The 27,930-nt window shown below is 31.3% G+C and overlaps 1 protein-coding gene across 1 annotated transcript in view; it reads left to right on the top strand.

Moving 5' to 3' along the window:
- Positions 1–27,930, top strand: part of LOC145258119 (PP2C-like domain-containing protein CG9801) — a 372,863-nt gene that overhangs the window by 266,013 nt on the left and 78,920 nt on the right. The window lies entirely within an intron of this gene.

Genomic DNA, 27,930 nt, shown 5'->3' with positions numbered 1-27,930 from the left:
ATTATTGAATGCACTAATACATTAAAATATACTCTGCTCTTTAGACTCTTGTTCTAATCCCCGAAGTATGTATATATATATATATATATATATATATATATATATATATATATATATATTTAGTAGAAATGGTAATTAATAAAAACCTGAAGAAAGTGCTCAATACTGTTATAGAGAAAATATGCATTTTATTTTTTTATTATCATTTTTTTCTGTTTAGTTACATTATTGTTTCAGCTACGCGACCGTTTTTTGGCTGTCATGTAGCCTCCTCAGACTTTTACAGAAATGTTCGTTTATGGTGCATTTCTGTAAAAGTCTGAGGAGGCTACATGATGGCCAAAAAACGGTCGCGTAGCTGAAACAATAATGTAACTAAACAGAAAAAAAACGGTAATAAAAAATAAAACGTGTATATATATATATATATATATATATGGGGGGTGTATTCATCTGTTTCTTAATTCTTGCACCTTTTCCATCTTCTACATTGTATATTGTAAGCAAACGAAATACAACATGTTATCAAAAATGTCACATTATCACATTAGTTTGAACTAGATGAGGTAACCATTCGTAAATATTGAAAGATCGACAGTGGTGACTGGTTTGTAAAAAAATAAGTATATATATATAAAACGAAATGTTGTCCCTATTTGTCAAAACAGAAGGTTCTATTTTTTGGGGTTGTGTACGGTTTATTCTAAATTATTTGCTTTTGTCACTTCACATTCTCTTATTTCCAGGGTCTTTAAAACTATTTAATGCAAAACAAATTGATTAAAAAAAAAATGCCGATCATCTCATCCACAAAAAAAATCTTTCCAGCTTTCTCCTTCTGTTTCTGTTTTTTTTTTTAATTGCAGTTAGGTTATTTATATGATATTATTTATATGGTTATTTATATGATATTATTTATATGGTTATTTATATGATATTATTTATATGGTTATTTATATGATAAGAAAAAAAGATAGCATACTTTACCTACATGTTTTTATGAAAATCAAACTTTTACTTTGTTATGGAAGCTTATAATAATATAATCTTGTATTTTTTTTTTTATGGAAATCACTCCAGACAAAGCATGAAGCTACTTGATGTAAGAAGCTAAAAAAAAGCAAAAAACACTTTAAGGTCAAAAACTAGCCAATGTAAATGTTATATGGATAGATTCCAACTTAGAAACAGTAAATCTTCCTCCTTTATCAGAAATGAAAACAGATATTCTTCCACTTTTATCAAGGAATGTGAGAACTAAAGAGCAAAATTAGAGAAGTGAGAGTTATGAAGCTGCCGAAAGTAAACCCAACGTCCACTTTCTAGTCTTCCATTAAAACATTTCAGAATTTCTGCAATCAATGATTTGTTCAGATTTGTGTGAATTTTTATAGTTTGTCCGTTGTAAATGTTAGATCTAGTCATCTGATTAGTTTTACGATTTAACTATTTATTATTAACTAGTTTTATAATTCAATTATTTATTATTAACTAGTTTTATGATTTAACTATTTATTATTAACTAGTTTTATAATTTAACTATTATTAACTAGTTTTACGATTTAATTATTTATTATTAACTAGCTTTACAATTTAACTATTTATTATTAACTAATTTTACGATTTAACTATTTATTATTAACTAGTTTTACAATTTAACTATTTATTATTAACTAGTTTTATGATTTAACTATTTATTATTAACTAGTTTTATGATTTAACTATTTATTATTAACTAATTTTACGATTTAACTATTTATTATTAACTAGTTTTACGATTTAACTATTTATTATTAACTAGTTTTATGATTTAACTATTTATTATTAACTAGTTTTACGATTTAACTATTTATTATTAACTAGTTTTACGATTTAACTATTTATTATTAACTAGTTTTACGATTTAACTATTTATTATTAACTAGCTTTATTATTTAACGATTTATTGTTAACTAGTTTTGCTATTTCATTATTTATTGTTAACTAGTTCTACCTACCCAGTGTTGCCCAGGAGACTTTATTTTAATTTCCACTTTCTTTTTTAAACACAGAAATAATTAAGTATATATTTTAACTCTTAAATTTATAAATAACTAGTGGGTAAGTGCCTAGCGTTGCCTGTACACTGGAAGACCCCTCACCCAATCTAAACAACTTTTTTTTTCAATCAATATAGCAGAAAGTGTATGTGTGACCAAAAAAAAAAAAAAAAAATGAGCCACGGTGGCCGGGCTCTAACATGAAACAGGAAAGAGGGAAAGAAGTCAAAAACTTACAGCCAAACTCTTTTTCCTCACACAGCCAGGAGTGTTTTATAATGTCATAAAGTTGCAAAATAAGCATTTTAAACATAGTTTTAGTTTAATATGCATGCGTGACTTGCGAAAAAAAGAGACGTGAAAAACAGACCCCACCTTCCAAAAAAGAGATCCAGTTGACCCCCACAGAATTAATCTTTTTTTCTAATTTTCACATATTATACATCCGGGGTATTGTCCTTTGAGATGGTACCATTTTCATACTGGTTCAATGTGGATGACAAAAGTTTTAAGCAGACATACAAACAAACACACACACACACTAACATACAGACATCTGTTCTTTATATAATAGAAGATGAGAAGCTAAGGGTTCTTTTTTATTTAACACCACACACACCTACAAACACCCGGGTACCCCCGCTAGTATAATAGAAGATGAGAAGCTAAGGTGCCTAATTAGCAAGCAAGAAGGGGAGGGGAGTGCTGATTATGTGACAAATGCAAAGAAGGAGAGAAGAATGGATACTAATTAGTCTTTCTTTCTCTCTTTCTCATGTAGTAGTTTTTTTTACCTTGGCTCATATCACTAGATTAAATTATTTTTTAAAATAAGTTTTTGAAAAGGTTTACTTTAGAATTTTATGCCATTACATTTTTTATTTAAATAAATAATTGATTAATAGTAAATAAAAAAAAAATGTGTAAGTCACATAGTTGCCAGAATACATAGACACCTGAGAAGTGGTTACAGAAGATTATAAAGATCGGATGAGAAAAAAGCTAAAATAGTTATTTTATTGATAAATATATTCGCCAACGTAACTTTCTATAAACAAAATAAACTTGAAAAGAGTTTGTCAAGCAATGTTTAATTTATTTTTCCAAAAAAGTACAATCCAGAGGTGAATATGGCTAGTCAGAATAAAATAATGAATCATTTCATGACAAGCTCCAAAAAGTCCATAAATTAAATGCTCTCGAAAAAACTATAAGAATTTATACTTATTACTTACATACAATTAGTGTTCATCATAAGTCGCATCTCCCGCTTGTTGCGGATTGCAAACCTATATAATTTATTTTTTACCGTTCCTTCTGATCCAGGACAAGCTGCTTGATGGACGCCTAACTGTTGAGAAATGTCTAATCAAAAACATTTTCTCGCCACCTTCTCCTTGGCTTTCCTCATACCGTCAAATCATAACTTTGACAGCCAATGGTTGATCATTTGACATGGCCAAAAAGTTTAAGGGTTTTGCTTTCGATTTTATCAAGTAGAATGGCTAGGGAAGTAGTTTGATGGATGGTGGATATTTTGGGATTTTTTTTTTTTCAATCAGACAATGCCCTGTAAAGAAACGCATTATGTGATTTTGACATGCCTCAATGTGATTGGCTAGTTGTTTAGTCCACGTGATACAATCAAGGTTATATAAAACTACTGGGAGGACATAAATTAAAACTTTTACTTTAACAGTTTTTTTTTTTTTTTTTTTTTTTTTTTTTTTTAAATTTTTACTCGCGTCACCAAAGCATATCGCCTCTTGGACTAAAGGGGCTACTATTTGGGCCCATGTCTAGGAAAGATTAACAAGGTATTTGTTTATGTTACGTTTAAACTTCTGCGTATCAGTACAGCCAGGGAAGCAGGTAGCAGGAAGGGAATTCCAAAGCCTAGCTGTTCGAGGGAAGAAACTATTAGAATAGAAAGCTTTCTGGCATTTAGGGAACTCAACAGTGAGGGGCGGGGGGAGATCTTATTGCTAAACGGGTTATTGGCACCCTTTTTGATTTTAGAATGGTGCTATGTTTTTTGGAAAGTCTAATCTAAATCTAGCCTGATTCTGTTTCAACTTTGTCTCGTAATCACTGAATAAAGTCAAAACAAATAAATTGGGTGACCTGTTTGATGGGTTTACTCTGAATAGTCATGTTTAGGTTAAACTGTTATTTAGCTGTAGACATACATTCTGTTTTCTCTAGGTTTATTTCTAACACTATCTCCTTTTGCATTCTTTGATAATGCATAGACAAAAACTTGAACTTTATGTCAATGCATTCATTAACAATTAGTGTTACAAGAAGAATATCTTTTTGATTAACCAAATAAATTTGGGGAAAAAAAAAGCAATGTTTAATTTTTATCTATGTATTTGAACATCCTATAAAATAGTAACTATTAGTGTTGGAACAATTAATCGGGAATTGGAAAAATAACTTTTCGAGATATCGGAATCGGTATAAGAATCAGAAAAATGTGTGACTATGCCTAAGATGATTCTTACAATTGCCTTTTTTATTTGATTTTATTTAAAGCAAAATCTTCTACTACTGGTAGTACTGCTTAAATAATAAATATTTATTGATTTTAAACTACTAGTAAAAATAAAATCAGTTGATCAGCCTCTACAAATGTATTTTAATATTTGAAAAAAATATCTGCACATTTAACGTGTTTTTATGATAATTAAGGTAAAAATAGCAACTCTATAGTTAAATATGTAGAGATCTATGAAGAATCGGAATTGGGAAGAGTATTGGAATCGTCCATCACTAATTAATATGTTGGCTAATGATCATTGGAGCTTAAAACACAAATGTGTTAAAATGCAGTATTTTTATGGATTTTGAAACAGAATGAGGTGATCCATGCGATTCAGAAAAAACTGGTAACATTTTTTTATTATTCACGAGTCACATAGGAGTTTATAAAAATATAATCGTCAGATTTAACTTGGCAAAAATGATATTCCCTTAATAGCATGTAAGAACGTTTTCATCCTAAATTCTATATTTAAATGAACCCAATGATCTAATAACAAACCATAAAAAATGAATAATTAATTAATGAATGCTCATTTTCAAAGGATTATTCAAATTTGCAAAATACTCTCACGATACTCTCCTAGTTTTTTCACTTGTTCCTTTAATTTTCTCTTTGTTCCTTCTTCTGCTGGCTTGTTTTTCGTGCACACTGATATTTTTTTTGTAGTTTTCGAACTAAATCCGTAAATGGATGGTAACATTTAATGCTATTAAGACTAAGCTTCTTTCCTTTAACAATTATGTAAAATATTCTCAACCACCGACTGTCATGACAAATAGCACGTTGCATGTGAGCTCATCCTTCACGCTTGTTAATTCTGATTACCTCCTTCGACTGGTTTCTTTGTGGCACATTTTATTTTCTTTACTTTTTATGTCTAACGCATTTACAGACGTTTGTCTTGTCCTTTATTCAAATATTTATCTTAGAGTTTACAATTATACTCATACTAGCAGTTCAGCCCAGCTATGCTCTGTTCTGTTCATAACTTTATGTGCATATATATATATATATATATATGTTTTATTTTTTATTACCGTTTTATCTGTTTGGTTACATATGCTTCAGATGTTGGACCGTGTTTATGATCTAATAGCCTTGTCAGACTTTACAGAAATGATTCTGTAAGGTCTGACGAGGCTGTTAGATCGTAAACACGGTCCAACATCCGAAACATGTAACCAAACAGATAAAACGGTAATAAAAAAAATAAAACATATTTGCTCTGCAATAGTATTGAGCACTCTCGTCAGGTTTTTACTAATTACCAGTTTTACCATATATATATATATATATATATATATATATATATATATATATTAAAAAGTTTGACTTATGTCCAGGTAACCTAAAATTTCAAGTGTTTAGATCCAAAATTGGCGGAGGAGTTTGGTAGAGTCTGCAAAGTTCAACTCTTTCCTCTTTGACCTCTGGCCAGCCAAATTTTCGGCCAAAAACTGATTAAAAACCTTGCTGTATGTCTGACTACCCTTTACGTAAAATTTCAAATGTTTAGACCCAAAACTTGCTAAATAGTTTGCTAGAGACTGCAAATGTCAAATCTTTTGAACTTGACACTTTAGCAGCCAAATTTTTTACCAAAAACCAATTAAAAAGCTTGGCCTATGTCTGACTGCACTTTATGTACAATTTCAAATATTTAGATCAAAAATTGGCTGAGAGGTCAAATTTTTTCAAACTTTAACCCCAATTTTGATCCCTTAACATTTATTGTTTTGGACTCAAGTTAAAAAGTTTGATCCATATCCAAGAAACCTACAGCTTAAATTTCAAGTGTTTAGACTCAAAATTGGCAGAGGAGTTTGGTAGTATTTTCAAAGGTCAAATCATAGAACTTTGACCCCTTGACAGCCAAATTTCTGGCTGAAAACCAATTAAAAAGATTTTCCCAAATCTCAATACCCTTTATGTCAAATCTCAAGTCTGTAGACTGAAAATTGACAAAGTAATTTGGTGGGGAAATGTACACACAGACAGACACAGAGAATTTCACTTTTATAGATATATAGTTTGTCACTGCTGTTGCGTAGTGCGGATAAGACATTCATATAACAAGGACGATGATGAGACAATTATAATGATTACAGTTCATATTTATAACACATAGGAGATGATTATTCATTGTTGAAGGAGGGGATTCAGTTAACTTTTGAGGAGGGGGACTCGGTTACACTTTGGAAGAGTGTTTCATACAAAGTTTGTTTACAAAGATGATCATAAAAAGCACTATAATAACAAATAATGACAAAGACAGGTTTACAAAATATATGATGTTCATTCTTCCAGCTGGATGATTTATGATCAGGAATTCAATTGCCTTTCAGAGTGACATTTTCTTGTTTCCCTTCCTGGTCGCTTCCTAAAGGGTCTCAGCTAACTCCACTGTTATCTCTCCACTCTAAATTATCTCCTTAACTCGACTCTGACTGAACTGACTCTCTGAATATATTGTAAATTACCTTTCTTTGTGACGTCAAAACGTGCTCAGCCATGTGAGAGTCCTCACGTGGATTCTACTTGTTGCACATGTTGCAACACAAAGAAAATTCCTAAATTGAATTGTTCATTCTCCTAACTCTGACATAATTAATATATTTAGTCATTTCTAAACACAATGGACAATTGCAAGATACAGTCTTAGAATTACAACGTGTATTCACTTTTAACTTTTGATTACTGGGTTCAATTCTAGCCTTTTCCTTTAATAAATATTATTTTCAAACTTATTTACGTTGTTTATCTAATTACTGTGATCTGTCCCCTTCCATATATAACACTGCTAGTTTAACATAAGACTGGGCTAGTGTTCAGGAGAGATGGAGAATATGTATATTTGGGCCATCAGAACTTTTAGAACACTGTTGTTTAAACATATGAAAGAAAACATCTTATAGGAGGCTCACAAATCAATCCACTGATTTAATTCTGGTGATTTTCGGATTTGTTTTCGGATCTCTATTCATTTTTTTAAGCACATACCTACATCTCAGTCTGAAAATCTATTTTATCTATATACGTATAAAGTGGAATTCTTTTCACTGACATTGATATTAAAAGCCTACTTTTTCTATTGAAAAATTACTAAAACAATCTTGTTATACTTAGTCATGGATGTGTGAGCACCTTCATGAAAATTAACTGATCTGCATTTCTAAATAAAATCATAGATTAAAGTTATATCATACTATGATTTAATCTGTTTCACAGCAAAGAAAAACTTGTGATTTTAGGAGAAAGCAAAAAATACTTGAACACATTTAAATTTGCCAAGAAGTTTTTGTTTGCTCTGAGACAGACATTGAACCATAGTATGATATAACTGATTTGTTGTTTTATTCATTAATTTTTAGTACATACATATGTACATACACATACTTATATTTGAAGATGTATACAAATGTGCACTGAAGAAAAAAAACTGAATCAATATCAGAAAATTGCAGAGCCATAGCCAGGATTCAAATCTGCGCCACAAAGAAACCCTTTTAATAGCTAGAACACTTTAACAATTTCAATTATAAGGGTTCAATTAGAATAAATAATGTCGCGGTACACAGCCTACAGATAGAAATTCGTCAACTGATAATCCTGTCTGCTCAATAACTCTGTATCTGAAATGGAAAGTTTCAAAGACGTTTCATTAAATAAAAAAATGTTGGATAGTTATAAGCCATTATATATATTCATATATATATGTTCATCAATTATCCATTTTTTATAGTTTCTTATTAGATGCTTGGTTTCATTTAACTATTACGCTGGATTCTTTTATGCATATTTTTTACATTGTGCATAATTGCGTAGAATTTAAGGATGTAAACGTTCTACCACACAAACATGTTTTTATATATATATAATTATTTACTATAATAATTATTAAATACCTACAGACTCTAGTGTTTCATCCTTTTGGGAATCACCAGTGCAGGGTGTTATGATTAACACTGGTCGACAGATTCGAACCTACCTGGCTCCATTAGCAAGGACAAATCCATTCGGCCACTGCTGACCGCTAGAAATATTGTTGAAATTTAAACATTTATTTTTTAAAATGTTTTTAACGTCTGTCAGAGTGATCTAATCATTATATGATGATCTGCACACGTGAGCTAAATTATTTCAACTGTAAAGCGTCCAATGATAAAAAACGAGTTTCTTAAAGTGGTTGACATAATTATTTACTATAATAATTATTAAATACCTACAGAAAATTTCGGAATTAAAGAAAAGGTTAATAAAAAACTTTTCAAATTCGAAAGAGATGAATTATAAAAATAGAGAAATATATTTATAGAATTACAACCTTATCCAGACTTAAAAGGCTTAATATCAGTGATAGAGCCTAGTATAAATAATAGACGTCACGATATTGCAGAATTAAATTCACAATATTTTATTCAAGACAAGGAATATGAGAAAAAGTGAGAAAAAATCCTTATTCTATTGAATTTCAAAGACATGCTCTTCTCCTCAGATTTTTATCTATATATTCCTTTTGCTAACGTTTTTTTTTTCTCGGAGGAGAAGAGCCTAGCTTTAAAACTCCATGGAATAAGGAATTTTTCTCAGTTTTTCTTGTATTCCTTGTTTTTAATAAAATATTGTGAAATTTAAGCATGACAGACTAACAAAAATGACATTATTTAAAACTTGAGCATGAAAAAACAACAAAAATAATATTTCTGACTTAAGCGTGATAGATCAACGAGAATTCAGTTGGACATTGCTGAGTTTTTTATTTTTATTTTTCCTATAACTTTTACATTCCTTCAAAAACTTTTACAACTACCGTTTTCAAAAATTGCACTAATCAACAAAATTAGATTTTTATCTATTCCTTTTGCTAACGTTTTTTCCTTTGAGGAAACTCCATGGAATAAAGAATTTTTCTCACTTCTTCTCATATTCCTTGTTCAGAATAAAATATTTTGAATTTAATTCTACTATAGCGTGACGTCTATTACTTATACATATAAGAACAAAGAATTTTTAAAACATGTTAAAACACTTTAAGAAGAGTTAAAAACATATTTAATTTTCGAAAAAGAAACGCAAATTAAGTGGATTGTCTTTAATCCGCAGAGTTTCAAGAGAAATACTTTCCTTCTCATCAGAGGGTAGGAATTAGCAAAATGCAGAATCAGATTTTGCTTGCAAAGTATTTAATGAAACTACAAGTAAGCCATAGAGCTTACTTGGTAAAAAATAGTGAAGCAGAGGGATGTATATATAAAAGTGGCCTTGTCTCTGTGTATTAAATGTCTCTACTAAACCCCTCTTTGAATATTTAGTTTACAGATTTGAAACTTAATATATAGGGTATTTGGACCTTGGGAACACTTTCAATTTTGTGTTTAGCCTGTAAAAAAAGCCGCTAAGGGGTCAAAATTGTAAATAAAAAATAAAAAAATGGTTGACCTTGGCAAGAATAAATTACCTAACTTCTGAGTATGCATACATATGCATTTTTAGCTTGAAGTTACTTAACTTTTAGCCTTTTTTATCCATTTAGCAATAGCTCAGACAGTAACGATGAAAGCTGAAGTGCTAAGTAAAAACTATGGCTTCAATGCTGAATATTTTGATTTTGATTTCACTGGTAGCATTTTCTTTTTCTTTTTAACTTTTGAAATCATTACTATATAATGGGTACAATATAATAATCAATAGAGAATTTTCTCTAATAATAAATATGAAATTTGCATGAAATAAAATATATTTAAGCATATTTTATGACTGGACAACATCAGGCAGCTTTCTAGTAATTATCTAAAGGGCAAATGTTTGTTTGCATGTGCTGCTAAAGCTTAAAAAACACACAAACACCCACAAAGTTGGTATTTTTTTAATCAGTGTAACTCCGGATGTATAATATCTAAAATTAAAAAATAAAAGCATTCATTATTTAGGGGTTGAATGGCCATTTATATCATTTAATGTTATCAATACATACACATCTTTTAATGTTATAACATAGCTTGTTTTCCAGATACTAACTAAAGGCAGGTCACTAATTTTCTTTATTTCTCTTATGACAACTTGGGTTGTGTGTGTGTCCAGAGAGAGGAATGGGTTGGGCGAAGAAGAAAGGGCTGATGGAGGAAGGGAAAAGAGAGAGATAGAGGTTATATTATACTTTTGTCCCAAGTAATGCCAGTAATGGCCTTGCTAATAACAATAATATTCATTATTTTCATTGCAATTCTTTCACAATTAAACACTTCTTATACAATTTAGTTTATATTCTATGTCTATATATTCATTATCACTGCTAGTTTGGGGATATTAAACTGGGATATTATTCAGGAGAAAGGAAGACAAATTATATTTTAGATTTTAAGAAATGATTCTAGAATTATAATAAGACTGAGTTAGTGTTATAGAGACATGGAGAAAAATTATAGGTTACTCAGGCCATTTTGATCGATGCCTCCGTTCAGTCTCAAGAGACAATGGATACACCCTTTTATGGGTAGCTGCACGTGTAATTGTGAAGCAAGGGTTGTGTAATCACCAACCGCAGTTCTCCTCCTGAATCAGCATTGGCAAGAAGTGCTAGATGGAAGGAAACAATGTTGAGATAAGCGGAGAGCTCATACAGTACCAGGAATTTCTTAATGGTCACCCATTTTAGTACTGACCAGGCTAAACATTACTTAACCGGTGATCTAACAGGTACCAGTGTCAATGTAAATTATGGCAAGCCATACTGCTAAAAAACTTTGGATTTTGTTTGTCACTATACATACATGCTGACATAAATGCTAAACAATTATAGGTTATTTGGGTCATCCATAATTATAAAAGTTGGATTTTGAGAAATAAATGCTTCTAGGTGATTATAACTAGACTTGTATGATATTTAGGAGTAATGATGCATAATTATAAACTATTTGGGTCTTCCATAATTATAAAAGTTGGATTTTGAGAAATAAATGCTTCTAGGTGATTATAACTAGACTTGTATGATATTTAGGAGTAATGATGCATAATTATAAACTATTTGGGTCTTCCATAATTATAAAAGTTGTATTTTGAGAAATAAATGCTTCTAGGTGATTATAACTAGACTTGTATGATATTTAGGAGTAATGATGCATAATTATAAACTATTTGGGTCTTCCATAATTATAAAAGTTGTATTTTGATAAATAAATGCTTCTAGGTGATTATAACTAGACTTGTATGATATTTAGGAGTAATGATGCATAATTATAAAATATTTGGGTCATCCATGATTATAAAAGTTGTATTTTGATAAATAAATGCTTTTAGGTGATTATAACTAGACTTGTATGATATTTAGGAGTAATGATGCATAATTATAAACTATTTGGGTCTTCCATAATTATAAAAGTTGGATTTTGAGAAATAAATGCTTCTAGGTGATTATAACTAGACTTGTATGATATTTAGGAGTAATGATGCATAATTATAAACTATTTGGGTCATCCATAATTATAAAAGTCTGATTTTGAGAAATAAATGCTTCTAGGTGATTATAACTAGACTTGTATGATATTTAGGAGTAATGATGCATAATTATAAACTATTTGGGTCATCCATAATTATAAAAGTTGTATTTTTAGAAATAAATGCTTCTAGGTGATTATAACTAGACTTGTATTGAGTAATGATGCATAATTATAAACTATTTGGGTCATCCATAATTATAAAAGTCTGATTTTGAGAAATAAATGCTTCTAGGTGATTATAACTAGACTTGTATGATATTTAGGAGTAATGATGCATAATTATAAACTATTTGGGTCTTCCATAATTATAAAAGTCTGATTTTGAGAAATAAATGCTTCTAGGTGATTATAACTAGACTTGTATGATATTTAGGAGTAATGATGCATAATTATAAACTATTTGGGTCATCCATAATTATAAAAGTTGTATTTTTAGAAATAAATGCTTCTAGGTGATTATAACTAGACTTGTATTGAGTAATGATGCATAATTATAAACTATTTGGGTCTTCCATAATTATAAAAGTTGTATTTTGAGAAATAAATGCTTCTAGGTGATTATAACTAGACTTGTATGATATTTAGGAGTAATGATGCATAATTATAAACTATTTGGGTCATCCATAATTATAAAAGTTGTATTTTGATAAATAAATGCTTTTAGGTGATTATAACTAGACTTGTATGATATTTAGGAGTAATGATGCATAATTATAAACTATTTGGGTCTTCCATAATTATAAAAGTCTGATTTTGAGAAATAAATGCTTCTAGGTGATTATAACTAGACTTGTATGATATTTAGGAGTAATGATGCATAATTATAAACTATTTGGGTCATCCATAATTATAAAAGTTGTATTTTGAGAAATAAATGCTTTTAGGTGATTATAACTAGACTTGTATGATATTTAGGAGTAATGATGCATAATTATAAACTATTTGGGTCATCCATAATTATAAAAGTTGTATTTTGATAAATAAATGCTTTTAGGTGATTATAACTAGACTTGTATGATATTTAGGAGTAATGATGCATAATTATAAACTATTTGGGTCATCCATAATTATAAAAGTTGTATTTTGATAAATAAATGCTTCTAGGTGATTATAACTAGACTTGTATGATATTTAGGAGTAATGATGCATAATTATAAACTATTTGGGTCATCCATAATTATAAAAGTTGTATTTTGAGAAATAAATGCTTCTAGGTGATTATAACTAGACTTGTATGATATTTAGGAGTAATGATGCATAATTATAAACTATTTGGGTCTTCCATAATTATAAAAGTCTGATTTTGAGAAATAAATGCTTCTAGGTGATTATAACTAGACTTGTATGATATTTAGGAGTAATGATGCATAATTATAAACTATTTGGGTCATCCATAATTATAAAAGTTGTATTTTGAGAAATAAATGCTTTTAGGTGATTATAACTAGACTTGTATGATATTTAGGAGTAATGATGCATAATTATAAACTATTTGGGTCATCCATAATTATAAAAGTTGTATTTTGAGAAATAAATGCTTCTAGGTGATTATAACTAGACTTGTATGATATTTAGGAGTAATGATGCATAATTATAAACTATTTGGGTCATCCATAATTATAAAAGTCTGATTTTGAGAAATAAATGCTTCTAGGTGATTATAACTAGACTTGTATTGAGTAATGATGCATAATTATAAACTATTTGGGTCATCCATAATTATAAAAGTTGTATTTTGAGAAATAAATGCTTCTAGGTGATTATAACTAGACTTGTATGATATTTAGGAGTAATGATGCATAATTATAAACTATTTGGGTCATCCATAATTATAAAAGTTGTATTTTGATAAATAAATGCTTTTAGGTGATTATAACTAGACTTGTATGATATTTAGGAGTAATGATGCATAATTATAAACTATTTGGGTCTTCCATAATTATAAAAGTCTGATTTTGAGAAATAAATGCTTCTAGGTGATTATAACTAGACTTGTGTGATATTTAGGAGTAATGATGCATAATTATAAACTATTTGGGTCTTCCATAATTATAAAAGTTGTATTTTGATAAATAAATGCTTTTAGGTGATTATAACTAGACTTGTATGATATTTAGGAGTAATGATGCATAATTATAAACTATTTGGGTCATCCATAATTATAAAAGTTGTATTTTGATAAATAAATGCTTTTAGGTGATTATAACTAGACTTGTATGATATTTAGGAGTAATGATGCATAATTATAAACTATTTGGGTCATCCATAATTATAAAAGTTGTATTTTGATAAATAAATGCTTTTAGGTGATTATAACTAGACTTGTATGATATTTAGGAGTAATGATGCATAATTATAAACTATTTGGGTCTTCCATAATTATAAAAGTTGTATTTTGATAAATAAATGCTTCTAGGTGATTATAACTAGACTTGTATGATATTTAGGAGTAATGATGCATAATTATAAACTATTTGGGTCATCCATAATTATAAAAGTTGTATTTTGAGAAATAAATGCTTCGAGGTGATTATAACTAGACTTGTATGATATTTAGGAGTAATGATGCATAATTATAAACTATTTGGGTCTTCCATAATATAAAAGTCTGATTTTCACACATAAAAAAAAAAATGCTTGTAGAGTATGTGGGTAGGGTTAGAGAAGAGTATTAAATGGTGCTATTTTAAAATCACTAAACGTCCTGGTCATTTCCTTCTAAAGTTAACAGTAATCCATCCATTTGGCCTTGATCAAGGTCATACATATAAGAGGCCGAGAGATTTGATGTTTTTTAACAGAGGCATAATTTCCTGTCTGTCTGCATATGTCTTTTTTAGCTGCTAAGATCACTGTTGTTACTGATGAGAAAATTTTGAAAGCGGATTCTTGCCTATTAAATTTATTTTGACTGAAGTTTGAGATTTATTTATTTATTTGCGGACTGTTATCCTCATCTTCATAGTTTTTGTTTCACAATGTTTTGGCCAATTATTCCTCTGGCCTTTGTCAGGTGGCTAACCGTGACGGGATAGAAATGCTGAATCTTCAAACTGTATCTCCAGTAATTACTGCCTTCCATAGTTTTCATCTCACTATGTTTTAGCCAACTAATCCTCTGGCCGACTTTGAGTAAGATTGAAACCGCTATCTTCAGACAATGCTCACCTGGAATCATAGAGATTCAACGTCTCTATCCACTGTGACATGGGCCCCGAATCAAGGTTGGATTTTTTGATCTTATAAATTTTTTTTTTTTTTTTTTTGTTATTACATTTTCACTCCAAACAAGGCACATTGCCACTTTAGTGTAGGGGGCTACTATCAGGGGCAGCAACTACTGGGGCACTATGTTGGGATTTGGGAAGCAAGATGTCGGTTCACGTTACACTTGAACTTCTGCATGTCAGTACAGTTAGGGAAGCAGGGACCTTGAATGGAATTCCAGAGTCTAGCGGTTCTGGGAAAGAAACTACTGGAGTAGAAAGATCTTTTACATCTAGGGATCTCTACTATGTGGGGGTGGGATTTAGCTGCCTGTCGGGTTTGTCGAGGGTGTCTACGTCATGGGGGCACAAGTGTCTGCAGTTCGCCAGAGCATTCACCATTAAAATACTTGTAGAACAGACAGAGGGATGCAACGTTTCGTCGATGGGACAAATCCAAGGTTTTTGTTCTTATCTAGTCTTCGATCGTTGGGTCTGTACGAAATGATATATTATTATTATAAATAAATGACTATACAAATTACTCATCTCAAAGGATTTCAATTAAAAAATAATAAAGTTTGAGTGTAGCATCAATTACATTTTAAATTATGAGTTCATAATTTAAAATGTAATTTTTACCTTTTAACAATATACGCAAGTTTCAGGAGTTTCTTCTCATCTTAAGCTGTCATTTGGTTTCCTTTGTTACTCTAATTTTTTTTTTTAATGGAAATCGCTCCAGACAAGGCATGAAGCCACTTGATGCAAAGAGCTAACAAAAAGTACTGTTTCAAGGTTTAAAACTATCCAATGCTAAGTGTTAAATGGATAGATTGCAACCCAGAAAACAGCAATTTTCTCTCCCTTGTCAGAAACATCACATGGAATGTGAGAGTTAAAGGGCAAAATAATAAAACAAGACTTACGAGACTGTCGAAGTATAAGCCCAAGGTTTGCTTTTTACTCTTTTGAATAGGGTTGAGTTTACAACAGCTATCTCCGTTATGATCTATTGCATGCGAGTGAATGCCGGGTTCCTACGAGTTTAGCCTTTCTGACAATGCAGAGGAGTGACATAGTTTGATGGTTCAGTGGATTTGTGAAGCATCCATTTTGAGGACTGAATTAGTTTTGCCTTTTTGCTATTGAGGTTGAATGTGCCAAGACTGGAGTCAGGCATTACAATCACCTATGATGTTAATGGGATGTGTCGAATGAAGCTCGGGTTTGATAAACACATGTACACACTGCATCCACAGCAATTACTGCCTTCCATAGTTGTTGTTGTCTCGCTACGATTTGCAGTTGGGAGATTCAACATTCCTATCCCGTCGCGGGTAACCACCTGACGAAGGCCAGAGGAATAGTTGGCCGAAACGTCGTGAAACAACAACTAAGAAAGATGAGGATAATAGTCCGCAATAAATAAATAAAATAAAGATGTACACACATCTCAATTTGGGGGAAGTGAGGAAAATGCAGGGAAAGAATGATTCGACCAAAGCTGACCGCAAGCGATGACACATTGAAAAGAAACATAACTTTTCTAGAGAACGTGAAACCTACATCTGATGTGAGCATACAGGGTCCAGCCATCCATAGCCCTTGAGCCCCTGGGGGGCGGGGGTGGCATAGACCATCTACAACTTTGTAGATGCTTTTCTAGCGAGGAGTTCTTTTTACAGGGTGAGGGTGCTGGCCCCATGCCCAACCTTCCCAGAAAGTACATACAGCGTCTAACCTTCCCAAATGGTCACCTATCTGGTACTAGCCAGGCTCAACATTGCTTAACTTCAGTGATCTGGCGAGAACCAGTGTGCCAATGTGATTGTGCCGTACGAGCATACGGGGTGGAACGATAAAATTGTTGTGCTAAAGAAAACAATACTACAGCTTTATTTTAAAACTTTTATTGAAAAGCTCAATTCAGATAATTTGATTATGTAGTAGAGCTGGCATCTATTCAATGTAGCTGCCTTCAGCCTCAATCACTGCCTCAATATGGATCCGGAATTGGAAGCATGCCTTTTCCACAAGTGCCGGCGGGAACTCTGTGGATGACAGCAATCAGACTGCCTTTTATGTTGTGGGAGGTCATGTTGGTAATGTTCTCGATGTATGACCAAACGAAGTAGTCCAGTGGATTAAGGTTGAGGGAGAATAGGGCCAGTGAGAGAAGAGTACAAAGTCATAGCACTCCTTCTGAAGCCAAGCCTTGGTCTCTTTGGACTTGTGAGCCATCACCGAGTCCTGCTGCCACACGCAGGGTCTGCCAGTGGCCACATGATTGCACCAAGGGATCACCACACCACACTCTTCAGCACATCCAGGTACACTTCGGTGTTGACTTTCAAGTCAACTTCGAAGATGTGAGGTGGCTTGATGTGGCTCTCACTTGAAACTACACCAAAGACTATAACTGTAGCCAGAAACTTTGTTGAGCTTTACCCTCCAGCGTTGAACTGTCCGCTGTCCGGATTTGCATTTTGAGAGTGCTGGCAATGGTCCTGCTGTTATAACTTGAATCAGTAGAGAGCATGAGATGTACAATGGCGCATCTCCGATCCTTCTTGTTGAACATTGTGTCACTTTCAGACATGATAGAAGACTCCTATCGCTCTTGGGATTTTATACACAACTGGCCAACTAGTAGATGGTCTACAACAAAAAAAAGAAAACTGGTTTTCATTAAACGAAAAATGGAATCATGTTGTATTTTCCAGGGTGACAATTTGATTGTTCCACCCTGCACATTAAACAAAAATGTAGTGGCATGAACTGTATGCAGGTTGAACCAACTTCTCCTGAATGAGGAAGTTTAATGGGAATATCAAGTTCATAAGCGATCTCCAGTCACACGTATATCTCATTCAGGAAAGATGATGCCATTAAGTTCTTGCAGGGAAGTGTTGACCTCCTTCTACATACAGCGCTTGGTATTTCCAAATGATTTCCCACCTGATACTGACTAGTTTCAACATTGCTTAACTTTGCTGACCTGATTGGAACCGCTTTGTGAACATAATTATGCCATATTAAGCAAAGAAAACAACTCCCAGACTTATAATTCAAATGTAATTTATAATATCATACAGAACCTGAGCTGAAATTAATTTGATTGGTTAAAATTTTCTCTGAACAATGAGCGTGAAGTGTTAACAGCTAAAAAGATATTTGATGACTAAAAATTTTGCCTTAAAGTAAAATACCTTAAATGTTAGGCCAACTGGCCTCTTATAGGCATGGTCTTAGCCTCAATCAATAACCGTGCAATATTTCATCATTAATTATCATGTCTGAGAAAACCATTTAAAAAAATAATTTTATTCCTTCATTTTTTTTTTTTTTTTTTTTACAAGATTACTGTTGCTTTAAATACTTTATATTTCTTTATCATAATGCATTCAAAGCAAAACCAAAGTTTGAAACCAACTGATCTTCCTGAATACTCTTTTTTTGAAATTTTATTTTAAAGAATTGAAACCTTAAAAAATGGACTATATGAAATTTTGAGACAAGACAAACTTTTAGTCTAAGTTCTCTTTAAAAACAAAAATAAAATAACCAAATTAATTTTATAACATTTTTTGTAAACGCTTTTTGTAAAATTAAAAAAAAAACAATGCAAAATCGTAAGCTAGAGAATTAATCTAAATTGATGCAAGTTACTGTAAATGTTTTCTTTTTCTTTCAAATTAAAATTTTTCTTTTAGCTGTTTTGTTAGTTTTAATTCAAAATTAAAAGTTGATATTTTGATGGAAATTGTTTTTTAAAATAAAAGATTTTTTTTTACAAGTTAAAAAAAAATGTTACTGTAATAAGTTAAAACTATAATTTGGTATTTCATGCCAATAACACCTGCCACCATTTAAAAAAAAAAAAAATTTGCACCTTATTTTTTTCATGGTCGCATTAGTTTATGTCTATGTATACATGCATTGCATACTGATGTTAAAAAATATGTTAGCGTAATAAGTTAAAAATATGTTGGCATAATAAGTTTAAAAATATGTTACCATAATAAGTTAAAAAAATATGTTCCTATAATAATTTAAAAAAAAAAATGTTACCATAATAAGTAAAAAAAAAAAATGTTACCATAATAAGTAAAAAAATATGTTACCATAATAAGTTTAAAAAAATATTTTACCATAATAAGTAAAAAAAAATATTTTACCATAATAAGTAAAAAAAAAAAAAAAAAATTTTTTGGTGCTTTTTCTGTTCACACCCACCGCTATGAAGAAAAAAAGAATTTTTTTTTATTTTTTTTTTTTTTTACGTTTTAGCTTTTCATGTGACTACTCCAATAATTATAAAATATTAGAATTTTCGTACCATTCTTAAACACAATATTGTTCTCATCTTAATTGTTATTCTCACAATGTTTTGACGGATGTAATGTCTGCCTCGTATTATTTGAATTCTTTGGACTACTGTTCTTATCTTGAATATTATTTTCACAACATTTCGGTTGATGTAACCTCCGGCCTTCTTTAAGTATATCCAGAAGGACACATGGTGTAGTGGATGAAGCTCTTGGTAAAATTCAGTTGTAAGTTACACTCTTCTGGAGGTTGAAGGTTCAACCCTCAGTGTGAGTGACACTTAAAAATACAATTGTGAATTATTTCTACTCCGTCATGGCTGACAAAACGAGAGCATGCTAATCTCGTAGATTAAATAAAGGATTGAAATTTTCTGTGCAGATTTCAAAGTTCAGCAAGATACACCTGAAGAAGGTTGGAGGTTACATCGGCTGAAACGTTGTGAAAATAACACTCAAGATAAGAGCTGCTGAGTAATCCAAAGAATATGAATTATCAATCCTCATCTCCAAAACTCAGAAACATAACTCCCGACTTTTCAAACTTGAAAGTATTTGTTCAGCTGTAACATAGACCTTGGCTTCGTCATTTAAATGACCAAAGGGGGAGGGGGGGTCGTTGGTCATCCTTGTCACTCCAGACACTTTGATCTTGGCCAAAAGTTAAAAACAAAGGACTGCTATCTGACAGGAAAGAGAAAGAAAGAGAGGACATATTGTGTCGTGTTGTAAATACATGTCGGCGACTTGTGTGTGAAAAACTTACAAAATACTTTTTCTTTCACCTAAAACGTTTTTGTCAGAGTTTTATTTTCTTTGCGAGTCTCTAAACACAGCGTTTGGTCCATTTCAAAAGTAATTACAGAACTTTGAATTTTGAACTGAACCCTTTATTTAATGAACAGGAGTAGATTATTCTCATTTTATTAGCCACGACTAGGTAGTAATGATGTTATTCTTAATTATGATTGCCCATAGTAAGGCTTGAACCTTCATTCTTACAGAAGACTGTCACTTAAAGCTGATCGCACATAACACCTTTGTCTGTTGCACCATATTTTCTGTAGGTTGAAATTTAAATCCTTACTCTCGATGATACTAAGAATAAAATAAAAATTAATACTTTTACTTGGTCATATTGACAGAATAAGAACAATCTACCTCTATGGAGTAAGTAAAGAATTCAATTCGAAATTCTGTATAGATTACTAAGTTCGACAAGATCCACTTGAAAAAGGTTGGAAGTTATATTGTCGAAAACATTGTGAGAATTTTGTCCAAGATGAGAATAGTAGTCTGAATAATTGAAATAATACAAGATTCAAAGAATTTATTACTATTGGTTTATCCAACTCCAAAATTAGCATATTTAAAAATAGGATATATATAATGTGCTTTTTTAGTGTGGGGGTGGGGGCTTTATAAAATTTTCAAAATAAATGCAAGCCATCTAAAACATGTTTAAATCAAAAAATATTACTTTTCAATGTTTTTATTTTTTTTTTGTGTGTCGTTTTTTGTGTGTTATTAACATTTGCTCTGATTTGTCTGCTGTAATGATTGCTTGTCACTTTTTGTTAGTCTAAAACTTATGCAATATTGGCAAATACACAATGAATGTGGCACAATCGTTCATAAAACAAACTTTTACAAAAAAAAAAGAATGAAAAAAAAACACTTAAAAATTGATCACTCTTTTTGTTTTGTTTTATAAGTATAACATGCATGATAGTTTGTGCTTCCATTTTTTTCCCTTTTTGTTGCCATAATTTTGTGTGTGTGTGTGTGTGTGTGTGTGTGTGTGTGTGTGTGTGTTATTCTGATACAATGTATGCAAGCTTTTATTTGATCAGCAAAGTTTGGGTCTTCTATGTGAAAGTGTATGATGTTGCAGGGTTCAAAACTTTTGATGAACCTCTTATGGCAACACTGATTTCCAAGAACAAGAATGCAAATGGAGATGTGTCTTTTCAATTTGCACGTTTAGGGGTGAACATTTTTTATTTAACCCTTTATTTACTGCCATATGTTTTTATGCAATAAATAAATTTAATCATAAAACTCACACGTGATGAAAGTTAGCATGCAACTGACGTACGAACATGAAAATCCCTCATTCATTTGCTGAACCATGCAGAGACCTGTACTTTGAAGACCAGTTGAACTGACAAGCCATAAGAGTCATAAATATTTCCTCTGCAGATGTTGTTTTGAAAAGCGATTTGAAACTACAATTTGGCGGGAATTGACTGACAAAATTGACTGACAAAATGGACAAAGGAGGAAACTGGTATGCGAGAAAAGAATAAAAAAAAAAAAGTGACTACTAACTCGGCATCCACACTTTTTGTTATTTAGTAATGAACTTTTTTACCAAATTAAATTTCACTGTTTTAGATTATTTTTCAAATAAGATTTTTAAAAAAGGTTTGTTATAGCATTTATGTTTACGATATGTAAAAAATTGTTATAGCATTTATGTTTACGATATGTAAAAAATAACAAAATAAAAAAATGTATAAGTCACATAAGTATTTCAAGCTCAAGTTTGACGGATGGGGGAAAAAAAATACTAATTTAAACTAAAGCATGACAGACTAAAGAAAGTGCATTTCAAACTTAAGTGTGACAGATCGTAGAAAATAGTATTTTAAACTTAAGCATAACAGACAAAAGAAAATGTTATTTCAGACTTTAATGTGACATACAGACAGACGCATCTAAAAAAAATTTGCTGTGAGGTAGATATGATTTTTATTTTTTTGTTTTTTTTTTTACTATTTTTCACGTTATGAAGTCAAATCTCCAAGTATTTTTTTCTATCATAATTTTTTGTTTGTTTTACGCATCCCATTTTTTGTTGTGTGTATTTTTTTTTTTTTTTACGAGGAGGCATATTCATTTGCCATTTCATGTGTTCACGCACTATTTTAGAAGAAAAGGTGATATTACAAAAAGAACATAAACAGATGTCTTCACTTCTATCCTCATCCTAGTTATTTTCACAACATTTTAGTTGATCTAACCTCTGACTTTTTTCAAGTGCATCTTCTCGAACTTGACGATCTTTGTTGAACTTGGGAACCTTTATTTAATCCACAGGAGTAAATTATCCTCTTTTGTTCAACCTTGAGCAGTTAGAGTTGTTAATTATGTTATTTTTATTAATTATTCCATGTAGTAAAAACTGAACCTTCAACCTCCAGAAAACTATCACTTAGAATTGGTTGTTAACTAACACCTTTATCCATTGTGTCACTTGTCTATGCGACACAATTCTAGTATGAATTTTACAAACTTTAAAATTAATCTCTTTTTAGATGTGTATTATTACTACTTACTTTTATAGATGACGCAACGGATAAAGATATTGATACGCAATTAGTTTTAAAAGTCTAATCCTTGCTACAGGCGATAATAACTAATAATAATCTAATTAACATTTCTACCTGATCATAGCTGGCAGAATAAGAATGCTCTACTCCCAGTAGACTGAATGAAGTGTTTAGTTCAAAACTCTGTATAAGTTTGACATACAGAGTTTCAGATTGGAAAAGGTGTACCTGATGTAGGTTGAAAGTGACATTTGCTGAAATTTTGTGAAAATATAACAAGCAAGTTGAGAATAGTCTTCTGAATAATCCATTAATACAAATTATCAATCTTCATCTAAAAAATTCTGAAGCAATTTCTAAAAAAAAAAAAAATCATACATTGGTGTCAGCAGTCAATTAACTGGGCCCGAGCAAAGGTTGCCAAAACACTAGAAAACCTGCTCAAGTGGGGCTATGTACAGAATGCTCTATATCTTTGTGGCGCTGATGTGCAGACTATCGCACAATCCTTACAGACTGTTCTCTAAGTGAGACATACTCAGAAGGATGCCTCAGACACTGTCCGACGATGGACCTTAAAATATAGTCAAATGTGATGATGATGTTGATCAAAATAATGATTTGAATTCAGCATCCAAGAATTGGTTGTAAAACACTGATTTTATTACAGAAACATTTATTTTTGGTTGACACATATATGCGTATACACGTTGCATTCTAATGTATGTCACATTGGTTAACGCCAGTATGTGCACTCATGTGTTGCGTACTAATGCTATTCACAGCAACATATTTGAATATTGTTATATTATCTGCTGATCAGTGGCTTTATATGGACTCCATATTGAACACTCACTATCTTGAATTTCATTCCACATAGTTTGAAATTGGCTTGGAATGAATGGATGAACATGAACAAGCAGAATTTTTGCCAAATCAATTTATTAAATTCTGCAAACTAGTATCTCTGGTCAGGTTGGTTAGTTGCATCATAGAATCCTTGTCATTGCAGTTTTTTAGGGTTTTTTTTTTTAATAAGTCTTTGATGAGGAAAACCTCACAGCCAACTAGGTGCTTCTACTGTCATTTACCAAGAAAATATGTAACTGCTGACTTTTTCAAATCAAAATACCTCTCATGATCATGTTCAGCCAATCAGTTTTTGGTATCCCACGAATGTCCTTCACTAATAATGCATGTAGATTTAAAAAAAAAAAAAAACATTAAAGGTGATTATTGGAAATGGATATCATATATGAAACCAGGAACCTAAAATTAGGTTAGACACGTTTGTTTTTATGCTTTTTTTTTGTAAACTTGTGTAACTACTGCATCACTAACGATGCAGCCAGGTGCATCGTTAAGATGTATTATTATAAACATAACTTAGTATAGTATTACTTGAATTCAGCATCCATGAATTAGTCTTAAACATCTATTTATGTCCTCATCAAAACATAAGTGTTATGCTTAAGTAAGACAAGCAAACACATGTAGAGACCTAGATGATCCATGTAGATTATGCCTTCACGAAAAATTTGCTATACTATACTTTAAAGAACCCCAAGATCTATTAAACTGTAGTATAGAAATAGCAAACAACTGTGTTCACAGAATAAACTTTACTCTAGGTTAGCAATACAAAATAACTTTAAAATTAACAATAACAATAGAAAATACATAAAATAAACATACATATACATAAATTATCACATATATATATATATATATATATATATATATATATAAACTAACATAAAAAAACATTTAAACTAGTTTAAAATAGGTCAGAACGCTAGATATCTATGCTCCCCGCTAAAATAGAGCACACAAAGGAAAAGGTGAACTGGTGGTCAATTGGGCTTTTGTCCTGTAAATGCCTGCTCATTGGCTGATTAGGAAAGGTGCGGTGGAAACTAGAAAGCTGATTGGCTAACTAAAAACTCAATAGAATATGCGTATATAAAAACGCGAGACAACAACTCCTTGCATAAGCCTGATGAATCCTAGCGTGGATGAAACACAGAATATTCTGTGTAGCTTAATTGCTATATATATTTTATAACTTATATATATACACGTGTATGTATTGAATGAGTTGATAAGCATGAAAACAACCTAATTAAAAATATTGGTACTGAAATATGTTTTAAAACTCTTATAAGCTTTGATATGTCAATTTTACCGTGAAGAACTCATGAACGTTTTAAACTTGTTTCTGTGTCAATATTTTTAATTAATTTGTTTTTATCCCTAGTAACTGATTCTGCATACTAACGAGTTTATTTTTATCAGAATATTTAATTTCCTTTATACAAGCTTTCTTTTACATGTACATATATATCTAAAAAAAAAAAATAGTTATGGGATGAGTGGAAGTGGAAATCGTATCTGACCCCACCCCCCATCCCCTGCTACCAAATTAGGTTAAAACACATTTTTTTGCTGACATCAAATTTATTTTTTAAACTGTTATGAAGTTTTATGCAAATTGCCTGGAAAATTCCACCAATAGCACTGTCTTCTGCATATGTACTCCAAATACTTTGCACATAATCTCTTATCGTCGTGGTCGTCCTTTGAAGTCGAAGATGACCATGACATCAATGAGTAGAAGTATTGTTTTTGTGCTTCCGGAGATGACTTGTAAGGGCGATCCGGGCATGGAAGGCGCTCCCACAAGTTGGACAGTGGTGAGCAGATGTTGTAGCTTGTTGCTCTAGCTTTGCAGGTTGCACGCTTCTGTTCTGCTTTGAAGGGTCTTCTCTCTTCAGCTGTTTCAGCTCCTTTGTTGATGAGGTGAAGCCAGTGAGGTCTGTCTGATGCAAGCAATTCCCAGCACTCGGTACTGATGTTGAAGTCTTTGAGGGAGACTTTGAGGTTGTCCTTAAAGCGTTTTCTTGGTGCTCCGACTGAACGCTTGCCTTGGCACAGCTCGCCATACAGAAGTCGTTTTGGGATTCTTTCATCTGGCATGCGGGAGACATGACCTGCCCATCTCAGGTGGGTCTTTCAAATGGTAGTAGTTATGCTGGGAAGATTAGCACTTTTCAGGACCTCTGTATAAGAGACTTTGTTTTGTCATCTGATATGGAAGAGATTTCGGAGACATAATCTCTACTATTATATAAAAGTCACTTTGTGTGTGTGTGTGTGTGTGTGTGTGAGTTCCTCATAAGTTCCGAAACAGCTGAGCCTATATTTTTCAAATTTCACACAAAGCTAATTTATATGTCTGGCAGTGTTCTTGGATATGTTTTGTACAGAAATTCATCCGACATGTCTCAAAAATCGAAACAATCTGATCTTAAAAATACCTTTTCTCTCTTATAGATAAAAAAAAAAAAAATTACAGGGGGAATATTTTACATTAGACCGGTCAAGGGAGATAATAAAATTTCAACAAATGATTTCTTCTTAAAAAGAACCAGATTTATTATAATCTGGAGATATAGCTTAGTGGTAGAGCACTCGACTACAAATCAAATGATCCCTTGTTTCTAACCCGGGTGTACCTCACCATGTTATTTTAATATTTTCTTATTAATGAGTTCAATTTACTATAAAAGAAGAGCTACCATTTATAATTGCAGTAAATCATTTCTTCATTTGCATATTTAAAAACTAAACATTAATCAGAAGTGACTTTTCCAGGCCATTCACTGTGAAGCCCAAATATCAGCTGACCTGATATTGCAAACAAACACGGATGGAATTTGATGAACGACATTATCATTATTATGTTTTAATTTTTTTTTTTTTTCGAATTTGTCCGTCAAGCAAATTATTCCTCAGTTAGTTGTAACATAAAACATAGCTGTCTAAACAAAGTTTTAGGATGCTGATTTCAAATATGATCCAGTTTGATTCATCACTGACTTTTGTTTTTAGGAGTTTGAGTTTTAATTTGGTTTTGATAAGAAAAAAAGATGGATGTTTTTTTTTTTTTTTAATTGTGATTCTGCTGGTTTGTGTGTGTGTGTGTGTGTGTGTGTGTCTCAGTCTCACCTTTTATATGTATATATATGTATATATATATATATATATGTATTATTTTATTTATTTTTTTCACAAAGACATGTCATCATTTTTTTTATTATTTTATTAAAAAAAAAAATTTGTTTTTAATCATTAATAATTTTGACTAGTTCTTCCATTGTCCGTATAGGGAATGCAAAAAGCGTTATGGAAAATGAAAAAAAAAAAAAAAAAAAGACTGCAAACAAACCAAAAAAAAAAAACAATTAAATTTTAATAAATCATTTTTTTAAAAAAATTTTTTTATTGTTTTGTCTCTCACTTTTTGTTATGTGCCTTTCGCCCTGTGTTAGGCGCTTCAAGTGCCTTACTCGCTGCGTTAGGCATTTTGTTTTGTACCTTTTTGGTTGTTGTTGTTGTTTTTGTTTTTTTTTGTGTTTTTTTTTTAAAATTATTCTTCTTTATTTAAAAAAGAAGAAAATCCCTCCTTTAGACACTCTGTTTTTACATTCATTTGTCGTTCTTTTATATAACAGGGGCACATGACAAAATAAATGTTTTCCTTTGATCAAAGAACATAAATGAACTATCTGTTATTGGTTGACTAGATAAAATCCATGGGAATTGTTAAGAATGACGTTTGATACCAGTTGGTAACAGGAACTGTCAGAAAGTGACATCTATGACATTATGTCGCCTTTGATTTTACTTTTAAACTTTAATTCAAGATAAAAATTTCTTTTTAATTGACAATTCAAAGGCTTCAAATATTTGACTTCCAACCTATCATGATAGAAAATGTTCATCATCATCACCATCATCATATTCATTCTGTGTCCGTTTTACAAACCGGCATGTATTGGACAGCTTTGAGAAATTGACTTCCAACCATAATCTATCTCTAACCAGGTGTTTCTTTATCCCTCTTTCTCTCAGCTCTATTCTTATCACTTTTATGTTATCTTTGACTTCATCTTCATCATCATCATCATATTCT

The sequence above is a fragment of the Euprymna scolopes genome, chromosome 33 (genome assembly GCF_053919585.1).
Source record: "Euprymna scolopes isolate OS-2025 chromosome 33, ASM5391958v1, whole genome shotgun sequence".
Taxonomy (NCBI): domain Eukaryota; kingdom Metazoa; phylum Mollusca; class Cephalopoda; order Sepiida; family Sepiolidae; genus Euprymna; species Euprymna scolopes.
Note: the sequence above shows the minus strand (reverse complement) of the source record. Positions and strands in the feature narration are given on the sequence as shown.